The following is a 21,988-nucleotide window of genomic DNA, read 5'->3' as shown; positions in this document are numbered from 1 at the left end:
CACCCCATCTTCTGCTACAATGTCCAAACATGGTCGTCTGTTTGTGAACGTGGGAGGTGGTCTCCGATAGCTGCCAAAGAACGATGCAGACTGCAGGACGCAGACGATAAGATCTGCTCTACCTACATCAGCTAAAACCTGCACAACGGTCATGTGGATAAGTGACGTCACAGAAAAACCCAGGTTCCCTTGACAAACATTTTGACACATCGAGGAGGCGATTGTTTTGGAAATTGGGAGCCTATTATGGTAGTAAAAGCCTCTGCGTCTATGCATCTAAGGGCATTAAAACAATAACCAAAAACAACTGCCGGTTCTGTCTCCAAACAGACATTACTCAATGACCCAGATATGACCTAATGTGCCACTATACTATTAATTCTGCGGCGCCATCATCAATCAATACGAGAATGCTAATCGCATTATTGGTTCCAGTTTGTTTGGGCAAGAATGTATCATATAAGTGTGAAACAAGGGTACACCCAGGTCAATAAATATAGTCCCCAAGAACCGTAACTCTGAAAGAACGTGGCTCGGTACCATATATTTTTTGCGCAGTTCCAAAGATTCAAACATGCGGATGTAAAAGCACAATTTCTAATCGATATACCATGGGAGGTGAAGACTTTCCAATAATCAATACCTCATAGTAGAGCCATTTTTACGTGCCACAATATACAACATATTGTTCCAACAACGCACAAGAAAATGAAAGAATAAATTTCAAAGGAGACTGAAAATCAAGTTGGTTGGATTCTTATGTGTGTAAATATTTTCCACACAGGAGTTCGTGGGACTCTGATGTCAGGGGGCAAATCTGGGAAAATTGCAAGTTTGCAAATTGTCCTGTGCACTTATTGATCATGCTTCACGCTCAAGCTCGTGGGAGGTTAAAACACCATAATAGGGATGTTAGTAGAACAACTATTTTTAGACAAAATCAATTGAGCATTTCTTTATGGAGGTGTCAAGAAACCCTCTGTGACTAGGCACCACAATAGAACGTTTTACGTCACAAGGTGTGATTCCATATACGGAAATATACATCAGAAGGGGCTCGCAGCGTCACTGCCTACGTCATATGATAATCAGCAGACGAAATATCGATCGGCCAGCCGGCAATCACGCAATCTGATGTTGTGCGCATGTCCAGCAATGATTGCTAGGGCACGAGGCCACATGTGTGACGTCAGCAGATTGATCAACCTTGGTGGGTCTCGCGTCATCGCTATGACCTTGTTACCGCGCGGATGACACACTTTAATGTGTGATGGAACCACTGCGTGGGACAACATACACAAAAGACCTATTTTGGTCAATACCTAACGATTCCTTACCATTTATGGTAGTATTTAGACACAATGTTGCAACATGGCAGAAATAATGGCGAACCTTACAACATATTCCTTTTGAACGTATTCTCAAAAGTTTGGATATTTTGACAATGATCAAAACAGGACTTACGTCAATATGAAGAAATACTTTTGAATAAAGAGACACCCGTTGTCGGAATGTTCCTATTGGGTTTAGTTGTTCCGTCCTCCTCGACTTAAGTTGGGAGAGCGATGGAAGATTCTGGTCCTGGAATATTTGGAACAAGACCTATAGGACATTCTTAAAACCTTCCTGGAATATCTCAAAATCAAGAAACAACATTCCAGCATAACACGAGATTCGACAGCCGGTCGAACAGCACCAGGGTGGACATGTTGGAGGATAAGCACAAGTGTCACTGAACACATGAAGCCAGGTTTGCTCACATGGACAAAATTTCACATCCCCGACAAGGACGTAAAGAATTTCAACAATTATTGAATCAGATTTGTGGCATTGTTTCGTCAATATGGCGACCCCCCGATGTTATCACGATCAACGCTGATTCCCCCCAAAGTTCCAACTCATCTGGCAGAAATGTTTTGGGGAGAACGCAAAACATCCTTCTAGCTGGGCATAAGCAAAATAAACGCAACATCTCTGTATATTTATGTCTAGTTTGGTGGTCTGCCCGCTCACAGATTCAACAAACACAGCTCGATCCAGGTGGGAATGGGGTGTTCAGGGTTTATCATTATTGTTTCATTAGCCTCAATCCAAAGCTGCACGCGCACTGCTCGCGGGGTCCCCGTCTTGCACGTGCTTTCACTAAACTAGGCGTGTCTGTTGTCCCCCGTGCGCCACCCCAGTCTTAACACATCAAGACATGTGCTTGAGAATCCACGATAATCGTTCTCTTCTGTTGGTTCTGTATCGTCATCCGATTTCAATTTCGCATCTATTTAACAAATATTACACCATGTGGAAGAGCTACTATAGTTTCCTGGGCCAAAGTGGCAGACTTGGCAAAGAAAAATAGCAAATCTGACAATCTGGTAATAGGAAAGATGATGTGCGTGTTAGACGATACAGAGACTTCGCGGATGGCTCTACTCTTTGGAAAAATACGCATGTCGGACGTAATACTGGAACCATTACCATTTTTTAGGTTTCGCGGGGCATTCTAGGATTTCAGTCCACGGTTCAGACTTAAGACAAATACACAAGCTTGGGTCCGTCACTGGAATGAATTTCAACGTTTTATAATATTTAGGGATACGGTAACTTGATCATGGGGAGGTATGTATTGACATCTCCGTGTACTTGTAAAAACGGGGATATTTACCTGATGGGTCTGTCCCTATGGGGTTATGACAATACCAGGACAGGATGCGTCCCGTCGAACTCTGACCCCGTCTTAAAACAATTAGACCGGCCTGGTAACAATACATGGGACTGTCGTTGGAAATCAAACAAAAACAAGAAACATGATAGTTTGGAAGGAAAACACTGACAACTGGTCTCACGCCCCGGTAACTCCTACACGTAAAATAACATAGGAAACCAGATCCATGCCCTTTAAGCAAAAGACGCAATAAGGAATTGAACTGATACGTTTTAAATCTTCTTCTACCGATTCCACAACGTCGAACGCTACTTGGGACGAACCCCCTCCCACTATGGGAACGTGCAGCTGTCTGGTCGAAAGTTGACAATGGTTCCTTGTGTCGGGAACACGCGGAATAAGTGTCGACTTCCTTTCGGAGCCAATTGACCCTTGACCTGATGTCATGAGACATTATTGTCTGTTTCCTGTTGTACAAAATTCCTCTGCAATTGAGTACCATTAGGGCGTGATGACATACTGGAGGGGGGAATATGAATTTGGTAATGTGAAATAAAAAGAAACGTGATGTAGGTGAAATAATTAGCGTTGTTGTTCCCTTGCGTGTAGACTGGGGTTATGGAAAGCATTGATGGGGCTGTGTAGTAAAGGATGGAAAGTTCTCTGCCCTTAACATGCTTCATTCATTAATGGTGTGGACTTCCCACGAGAGGTGCCTGAATAGATGGAAGGATTGAAGACTATCACCTGGGAAAGAACAAAGAAAATACCGACACAATACCAATTCCCGACGTTCATGATGAAGATGGGCACCCCTCCCTAACAACATGGCCCCCCTGTCAGCGTCTTAGCGACGCCATCATAGTGCATTGAGGACGATCGCGCTCAAAAATCGAGTTCATCTGTATCTACAACCCAACCGACTCAAGAAGCCAGCACATCCTAGTCAACCGTTCCGTTTGTTTGTCCATCTGGAGGTGCCCATCCTGTAGTGATACCTTTCGCGCCATTGTCCAAAATTGGCAGAAAATGGAAACAATAAGTTGTGCAGGCTGGTGGCTTTGATGTCTCCTTCCTCCCATATCCTGCTCCCTTAATTACTCCGGGCGGCAGGCAATGACAAACACGTGCCCCACATGAAAGCAGGGACATGGTCATTTTGGCGCGATCGGACTTGGAAGTGCTACCAAGATGTATCCGACCACATTCTGAAAAAGCAAAATGGCTTTCCTATTGTCTTGGAGGTGGGGTGTCATTCAAACGGGCGGTATGAGTTTCTCTTCATGGAGTACTTATCGGGGAAACTAACGCATTAGGCAACCAAGCTATTGAAAGTAATGGCAGACAATACCTTGCAGGTTCTCAACGTGTATCAAAATGGGTGTGATTGGGTACAGTGTAGGGGGGTTATTACTTAACGGAAATGCCTTCGCTTTATTCTGTGGTCACTTAGGGTATACTGGGCTAGAACAAGGGGATATGCAAGTGTGATGATGATGAGGAAAAAGCCCAACGAAGTCTCATTGATTTCTTCTATAATTACACTAACTATACCTGCATCTGAACGGACACACCTCACCCCAAGAGCTAATACGCCTATAAGACTGTAAACCGAAGAATGATAATCCTGGATACTCGGGCTGGAACTAGTCTGATTCTGAATATTCTCTTGTTTACAGAACATGTTTATCTTATTGCTTTTATTTGCAACACCTTAAAATATTATCTTTCTCAGCATTGTTTAACCAGTCTGCCTTACATCGTAAGAGTTGATCTGGTCAACATTTGCTTAAGATTCTATCATTATATAAACTTTACTCAGTATTATTTCCAGGACAAGAGGAGAAATTCGATAAAACGTTCGATGAGACATATTGAGAGGGCTGTCCAAACAGACGTATTAATTCCAGGGACGGGTGATCAAATTTCTAAAAGTTCCGCCAAAACAAACACCCAAAGTAGCAAATTCATATATTTATACATTATGAAGCAAGAAAAACATATTGTCTGGTTTCTATACAATATATTTAAAGAACCGGAGCTTTTAATGTAAACCCGAGTTTGCATATCGTTTATTTTAGCTACAACGTTTGCAGGCTATTTACAAAACGACAGCGATTTCTTCTGATACATATCTTTAAATCAAACCGGGATGCCTTGTGGAAGTCGCTGTGTTCTGAGGTATCTAATCTTTAGAGACAGCATCATTGCTTTCTCTGTGCATAATAAATATATTGCATTTTATTGGATACGGAAACTAGAAACCATTCGTTTGTCGGCACCCCCGCCCAATTCTTGACCCAGTTCCAGCACCGCTTTCTCATAAACAAAGCCTTATCATTCTATGTATATCCCCGGCCAGTGATTCGCTTCCGCTCAAATGCATCTCGGAACGGACCGTTTGGATTCTTCATAGTGAATCAATATTTCGCCCCTTCTTATGCATGGAAGACCCCAGTGTCATTATTGTTGGGAGTACCCGCTAAATTTAGAGCAAATCTTCAAGAAAGTAAGATTACTTAGTACGTGAAACAGTGTGCTTTGGCAGGACGGCCAAATTATGATAAGTACACATCGAATTTCTCTCTGTTGTCTTGCAAACCTTCGATCAATATTGTATTGTAGCTAATGGTGGCTGTAACCGTTCTATGTTTAGACTCCAATCTGTCGGACTGCGTCAGAGGGATATGTGACGTCACAGCTCTCTCCCGACCGACTTCTGACGCGGAGGCTTATTAACCAACCGAAGGGTATAGACTGGGAGAGCCAATCAGCGAGCTCGTCTCTACGCTTCCAATTACAAGCAATGTGCATTGAAAGCTGGTGACGTCAAGCGCGCTGCTGCGTGACGTCACGGCCTCTCTAGACTTCAGTTACGATGATCATGAAATATATACGTACGATGCACAAACTCTCGGAGAAGCTAGAAGCTTCCTGCGAACGCCAAGCAGGCCAACACGCTTTAGAGTCGTTTGGGTTGAGAGCTGGTTATATGCACGCTGGCTTTGAATTATATTCTAGAGAAGGACGAAGAGAAGCCAGTGCCATTACAAGCTGTGCCCGTAACCATAGGCGTTACAGAGACGTTACATCAAGGTAGGAAAGCTTGTTTGTATATTTCACTGCACACGTGCTTTATCACTTGGTTCAATGGCACACGTAATTAGATCTATTTAATTGCTAAGTAAATGTTTACCCAATGTCGTCTGTTCGAGTTGTGTTTGTAAGCGAGTGCTTGTGGGGGGTCCTCGCTCCAGGTGTTTGGCACGCTACCTGTGCAAGAGGAAGGGGACGTTGATAGCGATATACATATATTGGCTCATTAGCGCTTATCAGCTGTAATGGAATGTTTTCTTAAACAAAGACCGGGGATTTCGCGGAGTGTCAACATTAACACATCGCTTATGCTCATATTAAACGCGCTAGAGTCTGATCGTCGTTTACCTGTGTAACAGATATAATAACAGGTTAATCTCCACACCTCCCTCTCTGTGCAAATTGTACGTTTATTATGCATGATAGTTTTTGCCATTTGCGCTTTCTTCGAGTATGTGAATCACAATATTTTGAATCGAGGGGCATACATTTTCTTCATTTGACCATATTTTGGAATAGTGAATGACAGGTTTAAGTCATTGTTTCGGTAGCGAGATAACAGCATTGAAGGAAATTTCTTCCATTTTCTAAACCCGATTCCCTGTCTCTCCATCTGTAGGATATCTTGCTCACATCGGTTCTGCCAGGGGATGGAATGGGGGGAAATTCGTACAATTCCGTGCTATCAAATATTATACGCACTGGCTGAAAGCCACACGTCTTAGAAAACAAACGATTCCAGCGCGATGTTTTACTTGCTTGGGTCGTCCGCCATGTGTTCAAAGCAAAGTTGTGAGTTCAGGATAAAACAGGAATAGCCCAGGAAAGACTTAAATGGCAATTTGTCTCGTAAAGCATTCTCTAGTAAATTATTAATTGTAATTTCTTGTATTAAATTTTAAAACTCAATGATATAAATCCTTTGTCAATATTTACCTTTTTTTCAAAATCGATATTGATTGAATATAATTTGCTCTACAAAACTCATATTAGTGGCATTGTGTTTTTCCTTGCAATGCTTGTGTTTGCATGTTATCCTGTAAACCGTTTCATATTTGTGACTGTGCAGGTTTTGCGTCTGTTGTTTGTAAACACAGTAAACAAACATAGTGAAAAACATTAACAGTTACACAAACGCCATACGCACCGCGGAAGGAACACACAATTAAATGCATTAAATATTTATTAGCTATTTACACACATTAGGCTAGAAACCCGCCACTATTATATACGAAGGTTGTAAACCAAAGACAGGTAGATTCCCGAACAACCATGCTTTTCCGTCTTCAGCTGCGGAGCCACAATCGATTTTCTTCTCTGATTTGATTTGGAGTAACTTGTAATATGACGAAGCGAACCGGGAGAACTCGCGGCGTCAGTCAATTTCACTTCTCCACACTACCTCGTGAACGAGCGACTCTCAGTTAAAGGGAGATTACTAGGACAGACACAGCTTTCGGGTTCATTCTCGCATCGATTTCTATTCAACGATTGTTTTCATACGTCACGCAAGCGTTTTGAAACAACTGTTCGTGTGACACATTTGTAATATATTTTCTCACACGTTTCCTTATATTATCGATTGACAGATATGTTGTTTTCGATTGATAACTGATAATGACAAATTAAAACATTAGACAAATTCGGGTTTATTATTAATTCAATTCATGTCTGAAATTATTCCGTTTTCGAACTGGAATTTATGTAGCATATCACAAAATTAACTATTTATGGAGAATATAATTCAATCAGAAACGAGTTACTACTGACTGTTCACATTATTGAATCGTGACACTACATCAGTTGTTCCGTACGCTTACCGTTGCCTTGGTAACGGGAGTTTTAAGTGATTCCATTGTAAATGAAACCTCGGAATCATTCAAAGATAGTTTACGGTTTTCGGCTGAGAATGGATAGAATTTCACAAACTTTGAAATTGTCCTGATCAGCGTCTAACGAGTTTGTGTTTGTTGAGCTACTTAGCTTCTCCAAAGTTTTTGCTTCCTCTTTGCTTATATATTGAATAAAATCGATTTGAAAAAAAAAACCCCAGCCAAACCCACCCGGCGGGACAGAAATATAGGCTGAGATGCGTAAACGATAGTTCCCTGCATATTATTAATTCAGACTAGCAGATAAGAATTTAAGCCAAAATCGAGAACAAATGTACTGTTTGAAATTCAGATGTATTCAATTTAAGCAGTAGCTGAAATGTACAAGTTAACTGTACATGTAGACATCTGGCGTTCGGCTTTACAATACAAGTGTATACATTTATTGTATAACCGATATCTCAGGATATGTATATTGTATATGAAAGCTCAGGTCGATAATCACTTATGAGAATATTTTGAGATATGATATCGATTTTGAAGACTCTGTGTCGTGCGCAGGCGAATGATTGTTTCAAAACTACACGAGACATGTTTCATTTTTAATGATATGCCTATCCTACAAAGATAGAACTATTTCGAAACGTTTGAAATCTGTATTTCTTCTTTTTCAACTTGAAACGATTCTCAACACGGCCAATCTGACCACAACGTCATCTTGCGTCCTACATTATATATCATGGTTTCATGTTTATATAACGAAACTCTTGAATATAATGTATACAATTTGTTGGTTTTCGCGGAGAATTGGGCCACCTGGCGGTATTGATGTCCCAGCAGTCTTGAAATGTTAAAAGTGTAGGCGGGATGTATATTAACCTGAGCACATATTCATTCACCTGTGGGTTATACCTACCTGTAATCAAGTACCAGTTTACTTGTACGCCTCACCTGGACGCTGACAGCTGACGAAAGTGTTCTAAAATACACATCTTGGGACTAAGGATCGGAGGGGAATTAAGTCGTTTGTCGTGAAATGACAAGTAACTGTGAAGACCCTACGCGAAGCAGTAGGCGCTAGTCATTCGTGCTACGAGGCAGCTATGTACGGGCTTCCACAGTCTCTCCTAGGTGTTCGATAACCGCTTGACCACAGCATTGACCCACTGATACCATCTGGTAGGTGTAATGTTTAAAACTTCAAACTTACATTGTATTTAAACGTAATTGTGTTTGTGAATATATGTTGTTTAGTTATAACACTTATCACATTTCTTTCACTGTATTGAAAGTATTGTGTGGTTTGTGGTATTGGCATTTTGGCTTGAGCATCATCATCAGCAAACACACACACGCACATACACACACAGAGGCACGCACGCACACACACGCACGCACATACACACACTCTCATACATACATACATACATACATACATGCATACATGCATACATACATACATACATACATACATACATACATACATACATACATACATACATACATACATACATACTGGAAATTCACAGTAAAATATACATATGTTACATTAATGAAACATACTGAGAAAATCACCCATCTGAAAACACACACATCTTTTTTTGGACATTACATGATCATCCACTTCTGCATTTGTCTATATATCTACATGGTTATATTTGACCTACACGTTGTGCGTGTGGTCTTGGTGCTCTGAAAGTATTAAAATATACATGATAAGCATTTTTTCGACATTATACCAGTTGAAGTGTGTTTTCCCAGAGGTAAAATGTTCAATTTTTAATGCTGAGGCCGCGCATGTAAATGAATACTCGACAAGTTATGAAAAATTCAAAATGTTTGAATTCGATATTCTGTAAAAAATAGCAAACATTGTATTTTTAAGTATTTATGTACCAACAGTCGGATAGGTTTTAATGAAGACTATTTGTGAATGTCACAAACAACTTTATAATATGTTGATAACTCGCACCGTTTTACTGTGGTGTTAAGTAACTGGACCTCAAATGGGGTATAATATATCTCTATATGTGATGGATTATTGACGAGACCACGTGACCACTTTGTTCTGCGTGAAGAGACTGCTTATAGAACCAGAAAATTAAAAAAAAAGCTGATAAGAAAAAAAAAACTTACTGAGAGTAAGAAAATGGAGAAAAGTATCGATCCGTTTTCGAATTCTCATTATGCTCCGTTTTCTAAGTCCATAATGTATAGATGTTCAATTCGTCAAATTCCTTTGTTTTGTTTCTATACTAGAGAGTAATTGAGGTTATACTGTCCCCAGTATTTTATCTCTTAAGGAGATAAGCTTCTTTGTTTGGGGTCTGAAGTACCTGTCAGGAAGATAGTAGGGAGAAACACTACCATTCCGGCCTTCAGGGATAAAAGACTCATATCATGGTGGCTAAAGTGATGCTTTCAAGAGGTAATTTGAGATAGTGAGAGTGTTATTGCCCCAACGACTATTCACATATGCGACTAAAACATCTTTCAGCCGATAACACAAATGCAATGAATTTGAGACTTGTTCCTGGGGGCAGTGGCCAACTTTCACTGATAATTTGTAAGGACATCCAAACAACCTACGCGCATATTGCGAGAGAACGCGCTGACTTTCGACCCATTAACCGCCATATTAGAGCCTGAGTTCGAGGGAGTGAGACACAAGATGAAATTGTAAGACTTTTCGGCCAAGGAAATATTGACTTTGGTAAGAGTTCAAATAACACGCTGCACATGTAAGACCGATCGTGTACTATTTAACATTGCCTGTGGAGGATTTCGTTCAAGATAAACGAAATGGTTACCTGTAAATGAAAGTATTTGTTCTGGATTGACATGGTAGTGGCGAAACATCATTAGAAAGGACGTTTCTCCCGGGCTAACTGTCAACTCTGCACACACACCGGCGCACAACCCCCTTGGCTAATGATATATAGATTTGTCAAAACAAACTGAATGCATTAATTGGACATTTCCGCGGTAGATTTACAAAAGAAAGGAAATAAGATAGATAAAGTGGACTATTAGTCGGTCATCCATAGCCAGGAAAGCAAACTGTGTCAAAAAATGAATAAATAATAGCACACCTACAATTTCCTCCTTTTCAAATGATTTTGTTTTGTTACGAGTGTCACGGGGTAAACTAACATTTTGTGAAAGTAAATGAGTACGTCTGATGACGTCACTAGATTTATCTAGTCATGTGACTGGTCTATTGTCTTCACAAGATGTGAAATCAGATATGTTCAATTGTCCAGACGACGTGATGTAGAATTCATTTCATTAGTGCGACTCTCACAACAACGAGGATCGTCGCGTAACGGCAGGCTAGGTTTTTCTGTATTAAGTCTTTCCGGTGAATTTAATCAGTCTTTATAGCCTTTGAAGTCCTATACGACTGGCGATTCTGACAGAAATTATTACATGAATAAGCGATATTTCTCTCGTAAGGCTAACTCTCGTCTCATTTATGTATCTCTTGAACAAGTTTAATGAGTTTTGTTTTGTAAGGACATCAAAACATCTTCAGAAATCGACAGTGAAGACAGGGAAATATATGTTTGACTTGAATAATTAATATGTACTTGTCATACAAAGGGAGATTTGCCAGAAAGAATAAATTGCTAAAAGATGTTCTCTTCGCTCTTGAACTGTATGGCTTTGACTTCACAGTTTCCCATCGCGCATAGTGTTAAGGGAATTGCCTGAAATCCATCGGAATGAAATCCTACCCGACTCGTTTTGCCGTGAGAGAAATAGCCTCAAATCGTACTTGGAGTATGCAGTGGCGAGGGAAATAGGCCTCCAGATATCAAAAGGAGAGGTCTATTTTTCCGCGCGCAAGGCGCAAGACAATGGGAGGAATCCGTCTAGAGTCTTGTGTGTGTAACTCCACACTGTGCGCTCACGTTCTTTCCTGGCAGTGATTGTTGTTTCAAGTGGTTCGTGCAAAATACCCCATACTAAATGACCAGCTGGATTTTCGGCTTGAAAAATACTTTCTTGTTACGTCTGTCAAAGAAAATATTTATTTCAATTGCACAAACAGAACATGCGTTTTGGCCCTGCATGGGTCTTGGTCAAAACTTGGAGGCATCGCCAACTACCAAATTTGTCCCTGCAGAGAGATTAGGCTCATTTGGCGCAAGTTCGTTGGTGAAGAAAATACCACGAAATGTTTCGTCTGCTCTCGGAGTGTATCAACTGCGATCGTGCAAGATAAATGTGTAGATCAAGAAAATGTAGAGTTGAAACGAGTTAACACCAGACATTCTTTGGTAATCATGGACCAAACAGATGTTTGTCGAGCAGAGCAATGTCGGTTGAAAGCCAGGTTTTGCATGACATAAAATCACCTTCTTGGAAACAGTGGGGGTTAAACCGAACCGGTGTATATCAAATAGGTGTAGATAGTCGGAAATTAGCAAGCAGGAACTATATTGATAGAAGTAGCAATTAAGCCCATGAGCGACTGAGTCGGCGAGAGATAGCCGTTAGAATTGCGGAGCGTGCACTCACGACCGATCAATATTCTCTACAAGTTAGCGGTGGTATTGAACGGTAGGACGGGGATTCCTAGAGCTTCGTGGACATCGCCCGATGACGCACGTCGACGTCACGTTCGCACGAGACGAACAATTAAAGGGTGTGACGTCACGTGTTGCCGTAAGCTTGTGACGTCACGATGTCACTGCGTTGTCTAGTTGTGGGCAGCGGATAACGTGAGTTAGATACCAGATATCTTTGAGGCAAGCCGCAGTGCTTCTCACTGTTGGCTATTAAATGCAGGTGAAAAACGCTTTTATTCAGCTAGATCTAGTACAAATAACCAATTGTCAACGCGCCTTGGCATCGTTTGCATTTGTCAGAGGCAAGTCTGTTACTGGATACGACCCTCTCTACGTTGGAGCTTCCTCCAAACTGGTAATTTAATTGGACTTGTCAACATCTCTTTATTTTCTCTCATTGCTCTTTTTCTCCGTAATTTATCTTGTACCTGATGCATTTTAACTTTAAGAACCCAAACCCAAACCTGCCATTTTCTTGTTAAGGAAACTATATTTGGAATTGTTTGGATTAATTATTCATACATCAAACAGCTAATAACTATTATCTTTACGTTTCGTTTGCATGTGGTGCTTAATGCTTTTGATTTTCAGATAATAGTTCGTTTGTATCGTAACTTTTTAGTCATCTACGTTCAAGACCGAAGTGACCCAGTTTTGCATCCTATTTAGATAGGAATGCATCTAATATCTCGCGCGTATTTCACGTTGAGCTCAAGTTCTTCAATATTTGTTGAATTTCCTCGTTAGCAATGTTTCGAGATGTGGTTTCGTCTTTCAATGTATTGTAGTATAGAAGTTGGGAAGGCAGTCGGCATCAATCGATAAAAGCCGGCTGATTGGTCGTACGTGCTGAAGGAACTAACAATTCTCGTACTTCCCTCTAATGGTATAGTCGGCAGATGAAACCGAACACACGGCACATATTGTATTTCACAATATCATTGTAAGCTGCTTCAACCGTTGTCTATTTTTGACTTTACTACAGTTTCAGCTGTTGAATTGTCAGGAAACGGTAAACGATTCAGGTATGTCCGCACGGCTGTCTTTGTGTTGTAGTGTTCATACCTTTAGCATACCTACTTTCACGTTGTGTTTTAGCACCATGCATACCCATCTGAAAAATGTCTTATCTTAACCGTCTGTATTGATCGATGCACTGATAATTACACAAGGCACATTAGGTAACATTGTGAGTCACGTGCGTTAACGTAAATTTTAACAAGGTGTCACCAACAGCTATGGACTGATTAAAATTGTTCTTAATTTAGTCATGCTGGTTTTGGACGTTGGTGCTCTGTACTGTATACCCTAACAGGGCAAGGCTTAGTTGGAATTATTGCACGACGTATATGAATTGTTACTCCTGTCGGTCGATGAGTCTCCGTCTGAAGCGTTACGAGGGGGAGGGGGCAATTTCACCATACACGAGAAGAATGTCCCCTTGTCCCGCGCCGAACCAGGCGCGCGCTGCTTGCTCGTCGTCTCGAGCGATGCGAGGACGTCGGGGGTAAATCCTATCTCCTGCACCGGGGACACCAAAACACTTGTGACTCGTCAGTTACAAAGGCTAGCAAAAGTGGAGGTATGCTTCTGATTTCGACGATTTAGGGCTAGTAGAATCTCAAGTTATGCGACAGGTGCACATACTACAACCGCGGCGTTTGGCAACGCCAACGTGCAAGTGTTTTCGCCACATATCTGCGTCACTGCCTGCCCTCGGGTAGCGTTTGGGTTCGTAAAGCAAGCCAGAGTCCCGGTTTTTTCGTCTGTGAAGTATGTCGCGGACGGGTTTGCAGTCGATTCTGGCGGTGTAGTGTTAATGTATCGCTTCCATGGCCAACAGGCATTAAGATATGCATTTCACAACGTGCAATCGTTATCAAAGTTAGTTTGTTTCCCAAATAGTTCAAGACAAATACCCGCAGTCTTACTTTGTTCAAATACAAGGAATACCCCATCGAACAGCAACGAAAGAATTCTTGTTTAAAAAAGTACCCAAATTGATAGTTTCACGACAATTTGATCAAGGCATTAAAGTGCAAAATAGCGTCAGATTAGAGCTACTTGTCAGAATACGAGTATATAATTATGAAAATCAATATTGATGCTTGATTTCATGTGCGTATAATAACTTGCAAGAACACAGGTATACAAGAAGATGTTTGATAATCACTGAATAAATATGAAAAGATTGTAGGTAGTTGTCAGTAACTAGTATTTGTGGCGAATTGTACATGGTAAACAATGAGATCAAGAACAGTAATGATATATAATGTGAAATCCATCTTCACAGTCATAGCAGTATATATTATCATAGGTTGTATCCTACAGTCTTGTTTGCGCAGGAATAGCTGATTATGGACATCGCTATCAACAGTGAAGACAAAGTTAGTTTTGTCATCGATCTTGTTCCTTGAGTATAGTTATGGCGTGAAGCTATTATCGCCGGAGCTGAGGATTCTGTTACGAACCAAAGCCATCATTTCTACCTTTGCTAACAAACTGCTGTCCATAATTTACAACCAGATAAGAATTGCTTTCACGATTAAACGAGCAAGTCAGAGAAGCAGAATGTTTTTTTTCATATTTTCTCTTTAATCATTATCATCCCGATTTTCAAAGCATTTCAAAGACAATAATCTGAGTTGATTTAATTCAAACGTAAGAGTTGATATGTTTTTTGCATTGCCTCTTTGTTCAGAACATACTATTCGTGTAACAACGATTTCATTTAAAATAGTTGGTTTTAGACTTTTGAAATATGTTGAATTATTTCATATGACTACACGTCCATCCACACAAACGTAATGACGTCATAAGTTGTAAATGTGAATAGTCCGTAAAAGAGAAGAAAAAAGATGGATAAATGATAAAGTAAACGAGCTGCTTATCCTTCCTCTATAAATCAAAGAGCACAAGAAGATCGCGGTATTTCAGTGGCTTGCCTAACTGTTGTCTAAAACCCCAGTAACTGACGTGCCGTCAATTTCTCAGCAACGTCGCAACTATTTTAGGTGTTTTTTGGCGGTATCGTGCTGGCCATTGGACGTATCCATTGAATTCCTCCTGCGATTCTTATCGTGAAATAGACACTATTTTGACTAGAGAGCCGGTTTCCTCAAATCCTGTCCTGGGTATCATAGTGAAACGAACGAAAACCTATACTCGATACGAAAACAAGCATCGGCTTAGAAACGGAAAGAAGATAGGATGTGGCGCCGCAATTTCTGATACTAAGACATGGGTCCATATTTTTGCATCCAAATATTTGTGATTGGGGAAAACATCGACGAGAGGGTAGTGCTCTGTGCATTTCTGTGTGCGCTCGTGCTGCAAATCAAAAGGTATAGTTTCTTGTTTCGGGCAAAAATCTGCCAAGTCCTTCCGAATGTTTTCATACTATTGACGTATCGCACGTCTATCAGTTGACGGCATGCAGATCAAACTCTATCAAATCGTTGAGAGGTGTCAAATGTCGAACTGTTCTACAAAACTGCAAACACATGTAACGTATACCTACCGTCTCTTTGTTTGCATGTGTCGTCTGCGGACGTGCGCACGTGCAAAAGATCTGCCACAAAAATCGAACATTTCTTGAAGGACGATCCATAATTCGTAACCAAATCCTGCGTCTTTACATCCCTAATCTATTGCCAGAGAACCCGCTTGAAACTTAGCGATTAATTTGCGACAATCACTCGTTCATATCGGAAGCTCTTTGTTGTGGATGTCGGTTCTAAATTCAGAGGTGTGTGGATTATTGAGTGTTTTATGTGTTTAGTAAAGTGAGTACAGCTCGTGTTTAATTTCCCATCTATGAATAGCACTGGTTATAATTCGTTCACCAGTGTACGTTTTGGCACCAATTCACCGATATAATGGCTGCACGTCAGACCTGTGGTCAAGAGCTGTCAGAGCCTTCTTTAAATATGACCTTTAACAGAAGGTTTTGATATTTGGCTAGTGAATACGATTTTCCAAAGCTTTCCAAACCTTTCAGTCCATTTGTGTTACCTGTTTATGACATATGGAACATTTTGCTGACCAGATAAACCAAATGGAGCAAGTACGGGCTACGTAGTGTCCTCCAGTGGACAGCGACCTTAGTTCACCCCAGCTCATGACCGACACAGCAGAGGGAAAGCAGGCTGCGCTGAGCTTCCACGGTATCGTCTAAACGAGCAACCTACATGGCTCCATAAGAGTCGAAAGACGGCGTTTAATTAACCGCGAGCAAACATCAATCGTTTTCGCTAGGTAGGAGCACCTGAAGCTTGTCAAATATAGCCGAGTAAGACTATCCAACTACCTCACAGTATGTAGGTATGTTGAGACAGAGGACGTCTCCCTCGGCCCCTGCCTTTGGCTGACATCCCCCCTCATGTACATATGCCCACGGACTAAGCATGCACTTGGTGGAGACGCCGAAACTGGTGAGTTTTTGTTGGGGTGGGGATTTAGGGAAGGGGTGACAGGTTTGGGGTGAGATATGGTACTTACCTGCTGCTAACATTTTGACGAGATGGCGGATGGGTTGATGCAGAGATTGTGGGGATGTGTTTGGTGAGGGTGATGATGATGATGAAGACTGACGGGTGGGATTGATGTGTCGGGGTGGAGATGTTGTTAGTGATACTCAGACTTGTCGGGATTAGGGTGATGTGTAAGAAGGTCAGGGGTGGGTGTAGTGAGAGTAAGGGTTTGTGTATGGTGAAACCAGGGTGACATGGGGATAGGTAGTGTCGGGGTTAGGGTGAAGTGTAAGATGGATGAGGGGGTTGGTTAAGTGAGGGTAAGGGTTTGTGTATGGTGAAATCCCGGTGACTTGAGGTTGGGTAGTGTCGGGGTTAGGGTGATGTGTAAGATGGTGAGGAGGTTAGTTAAGTTTGGGTAAGATTTTGTGTATGGTGAAACCAGAGTGGCTTGGGGAAAGGGAGGGTCGGGGTTAGGTGGATGTGTAATATGGTCAGGGGTGGGTTAGTGACGGAAAGGGTTTGTGTATGGTGAAGACAGGGTGGCTTGGGGTAGGGTACGAGTTAGGTTGATGTGTAAGATTGTGAGGGGGTTAGTTGGTCAGGGGTGGGTGTAGTGAGGGTAAGGTTTTGTTTATGGTTAAAACAGGGTGACATGTAGGTGGGCAGGGTCGGGGTTAGGGTGATGTGTAAGATAGTCAGGGTTGGTGCAGTGAGGGTAAGGGTTTGTGTATCGTGAACTGGGGGTGTGGAGGAGTCTGTAACGTAGGTGATGGGTTGGGAGTGGGAGTTAGGGGTTAAGGATGTCGTTTAGTCTGGCACAGTTTTTAATGAAGGATGCCTTAAATGTGACAGAGTGGGTGGTATAATTGGGTGAAGGGGGTAAAGAATTTTGGATGAGACAGAATGACATCAATTATCACCACCCGCACAGTGGAAAAATAGATTATGGCTAGGGGTGAGGCAGCCTCATAATACGGAGGAGATGGACGGTGCGAACTCAGATATCTAAGGGTTTGCCCCTGGCGTCTCATAGCGGTGTTAGACGTGCCATCATTAGTGACATGCCATCCAATACGGGTTGGACTTAAAGGCGGGGGATGTGTGTGTGGGGGTGGGGGTGGGGGTGGGGGGGGGGGGGGGGGGGGGTGGGGGGGGGAAGGGAGAAGAGGTTGTGGTTTTGAGTAGAGGAGGGGAGTTTAGGGAGTATAGCATATGGGCAAAAAGGGTGTATATGTGATCACATAAATAGAAAATGCAGTTTAACTTTTATGTCAAAGTAGTGATTATGAACTAACAAATGCCATGCTATATTTTGTAAAGAAGCAACGTAACCATCTTAACTGCGACACAATAATAATTTGGAGTAAGATGCCTTGAATTTGATTATCTGTACTATATACCAAGTAAGATTTTTTGGGGGTCACGAAAACATGCATTTCTTGTGTGGACCGTGTGTAACTATGCGCCCGTTTCAGTGATACTTGTTCAAACAAACTGCCGCGTGAATCACTTCAAACACCACGTTTTAAATTTCAAAACAAACTTTACTTTGTTAAAGTTGCCGATAGATTTTTAAGTTAAGTATACGTAAAAGTAATTGAAACAAACAGAGGCATGGCTATTCATATACGCTATGTACATACTGTTCTTATCGCCACCGTGTCATATGGTCTGAACAGAGAACTCTGTAACATTCAGTTGCAGTGTTTCACGTTTTCCATGTCAAATAATTTATGACCACTGAATGAATGATGAACGTATCAGCTGAGTTCCATGTAAATTATACGCCATATTATGATCTAACTTTCTTTGACATAGAAACCGAACCTTGAGGCAAGCAGTCCGTGTGTTAAAGACGAGGTAATATCTTCCTGCTGTGATTTTTGTGCCTTTTCGCATTGACACGACACTGCCATAACGTAACGGAGAGAAAATTAATCTCCTTTTTACCATGTACAAACAACACCTGAAAACAAAGAAGGTTGTATAACCACCAACTGCTTTACTAAAGACGTGCTTCTCGTACTAATTACGTGAAGAATATGAAACGAGTCTTGACACTTTGAGAGAGGGTATCGGTATAGCAATGATACGCGCGTTGTTGCAGCCGCTGTGTCGTATTTCGAAAAATTACACGTCTTATAGAACTCAATACTCTTAGGCGTAACAGCACACGGTATTAAGACGTCCTTGATTTTGAGTTAGATGAATGCCACATAGATTGGAAAAATAAGTATGGGACGAAATTCGTGCTGTTTAATTAAAAGTGCTGTTTTGATTTTCAGTTAGAGTAGCTGAGTATCATTAATGCTGGTTTTCTGTTATCGGGTTTGATTCTTTTTCAAAGCGACGTCGGCATTATTTCATCCGTATCACGACGAGACCAGGTCTGCATACATAGATTTAATTACAAAATCCCCAAAGTTATTTGTCCTTTAAAAAAAAAGAAAGAAAATAAATTTTAAAAAATGTATGTATGCATTATGTAATTTAATGTATATGTATGCAATTGTACTCTCCTTTGGTGGAATAAAAGTTTATATATGTATTAGCCTTGACAAAAAATATATTACCAAAGCTATTAGGTCTCGTTAACAGGAGGAATCAAGTATATATTCTTGAATGTAATGCAAATAGGAACTTGAACATGATAAATGTATAAGAATTGCCTGAGTTCTTCGGCACGAAGAGATGGGGTATATGTTTTGTTATCGCTGACACTTCTGTAAGGTCTTAGAGAAGTGTTTAGTTGCTAAGGTGACCAGGTTTCATCCAGCACGGCGTCCGTCATATGAACGTCACACCTTGCGTCAATCCTGTACAACGTCAGAAGGCGGCAACACTAACGGGAGAGTTCAGCGTTATACATACGTATTAGAAGTAGATAATTCACAGGTTTCTAGTGGTTTGCAGTTTTATGGAACTGATATTTGTGTTTGTACATGCGGATTATTTTTCGTGATAGACCATGGAGAAATTTACAGCCAAAGGGACGTTCACATCAGAAACCTGAATGACATGTGAGGATTTCATTCACGACTATGTTAAATGATAACTTAACTTGATAGTAATTTAACTATAATGAACTCTAAACCGGGTGTTGCCTCACTTATGACAGTTAAATGAGAAGTCTCGATACGCCATAGGTCAGTCACAATGGGACGAAGGGGTAGCCTAGTGGTTAAAGCAATTGCTTTTGACGCCGAAGACCTGGGTTCGATTCCCCTCGTGGGTACGTTGTGTGAAGCCCATTTCTGGTGTCCCCAGCCGTGGCATTGCTGGAATAGTGCTAGGAAGCGGCGTAAAACTAAACTCACTGTTTTAAAAGAAATATAACGTCCACACAAACAATCATGTTATAGTTGACCTATACCCCAGAATAGTTTTGTGCCGTGATATTGCTGACATATTGCTCAAAGCCGCGCGTAAAACCATACTAACTTATAACGACATTGGAAGCCCCCCTCCCCCCCCCCCCCCCAAATCTCTTTTTCTGAGCCGCTCATGAGATGCGTTTACTAAACGAACAGTTCCCTGATTCGAAAATCAGTTTGCTCATGATAGGGCTCAATAAGGCACTGAAACTCAATATTACGTACCCTATGAAATCTTGTAGGTTAACGAATCCTAGCTATATCCTTAATGTGTGTCATATTTTTTTACACATGGGTGTTGCCAATAAAACCAGTCCAGATAGACGAGGTATCGGACTAACGGGGTTACACTGTATGGTATTGTGATTAAAGTATGCATCAGTATTATAATACACTTATCTTTGACGTTCAGAACTATTCGCAGAGAAAACGTAAACCAAACATCCAGACTTAGACAATGGTTCTTAGAGAAAGGCGGGACAAGACAAGACATCTGGTTTCGGTGTCCGACCGACACGAGCAAGGGTCATTTCATCTGGACTACGAAGGTGACCTCTATTGGCACACATTGCCCAGTTTGTATTCAGGGGGAGATCCTGCGTTGTTCATGATCCAGGAGGGCGGAGACCGCTTGTTGCCCATAAGTGTTGGCTCATTGTGGACAGCGGGGACCTGCATTACAAGTGGCAAGTTAAGTCCTGTCTTCGTCTCTCCTGTTGACCCCCAGCTTGGCCCGTGTTCGTCCACAAAAGTGCATGAATGAAGCTCAAAAGTGACTACAAGCTTCATGGTTGCCTCTGTTAAAACTTGGTGAACGTTTACAACAACGTTCTGATATATCTCACCCCCATTGTCTGCCAAATTTCAAGGGAAGAAACTGATAACGGTGACGCGCCACAAACTCGACGTGTATGAGAACGGAAGTAGGTTTGTGGCGTGTTCCTCTTCCTTGTTTGCTCCGAATCAGCAACCGCTTCCCTTGAATGCTTGATAAGGCCGGGTATATCTCCCTAGGATATAATGCAGGTTTTCCTATCGGCACCCTTCTGCCCCTAACGAGCGGCCGCGGTTGACACCGGCTCTGAAAAACACATACATCGTTGGTAAATTGACCATCCAGGCAGATACGAATACTTATCAGAGACCCTCTCGGATTCCTGTTCAGGGGCTGGGTTGGCAGACGGAGCCGGGTGTTCTGTCTTTGGCGTTCATATCGTTTTGTTACTGCCCCTCTGCACTTGAACAATCACTAGTTGAAGAAGCATTGGCTGTGAGTAGATCCTGGAACTGGTGCCTAGGTTGAGGTTGCTGGTCCAAGACATGCGACCGTCTCGTCTGTCTCCTCACAACGCGCAGCATCACCGTGCTGTGGTGCGCGATAAAAATATGGCCCTGGGTCTAACTTAACTGTTGTGTTTACGTCACAGGTTTGAAAGTGACGTCACTGGAAGCGGGAATAGATTTCCTATTGTTGTTGAAGTCGTCACTCGGCCTCCGTATTGCCATATTGATTAACCTACCATGAACGTCAAAACCCCATTGCGGAGGCAGAGTTACATAGGTCCTTGCTCTGAGATCGATTCTTCGCCGTGACGTCGGAATTTCTGATGCCGTCTCGCGCTCAGCGTGTAATTGTGACGTCAGTAGGATTCTAAATTTAACTGATCTGGATGCAATTGGACTGCGCCGCAATGAATATAGAAACCCATTGTGTCTAAGAGACGTCAGATTTAGTCAGGGACGCCGTTAATTAGGAATTTGTTGTTGTCCGAAATAGTAGATGGACGTTATGTAAACAACGCCCTCTGTGGTACAAGCTTCATTTAGATTAACAATTTCTCAGATCAACGTCAAACGGACAACCCGCATGTCTATATAACTGGCGTCGTGATACGGCGCCTCATCAGCGATGTCTTTGTAAGATGAGGACGGTTTCTGGTTGACTTCCAATGCTGGTTCATTGTTTCCCTTGAAATGA

The 21,988-nt window shown here is 41.7% G+C and overlaps 1 protein-coding gene across 1 annotated transcript in view; it reads left to right on the top strand.

The window, feature by feature from the left end:
- The first annotated feature begins 5,586 nt into the window (after positions 1–5,586).
- Positions 5,587–21,988, top strand: part of LOC137297645 (probable nuclear hormone receptor HR38) — a 36,961-nt gene continuing 20,559 nt past the window's right edge. The window contains exon 1 of the mRNA XM_067829543.1: positions 5,587–5,755. The gene's annotated coding sequence lies outside the window, so the exon portion shown is untranslated. The remainder of the gene's footprint in view (positions 5,756–21,988) is intronic.

Source organism: Haliotis asinina, chromosome 10 (genome assembly GCF_037392515.1).
Source record: "Haliotis asinina isolate JCU_RB_2024 chromosome 10, JCU_Hal_asi_v2, whole genome shotgun sequence".
NCBI classification, from domain to species: Eukaryota; Metazoa; Mollusca; class Gastropoda; order Lepetellida; family Haliotidae; genus Haliotis; species Haliotis asinina.
The sequence above is the reverse complement of the archived record's forward strand: the minus strand, read 5'-3'. Positions and strand labels throughout refer to the sequence as shown.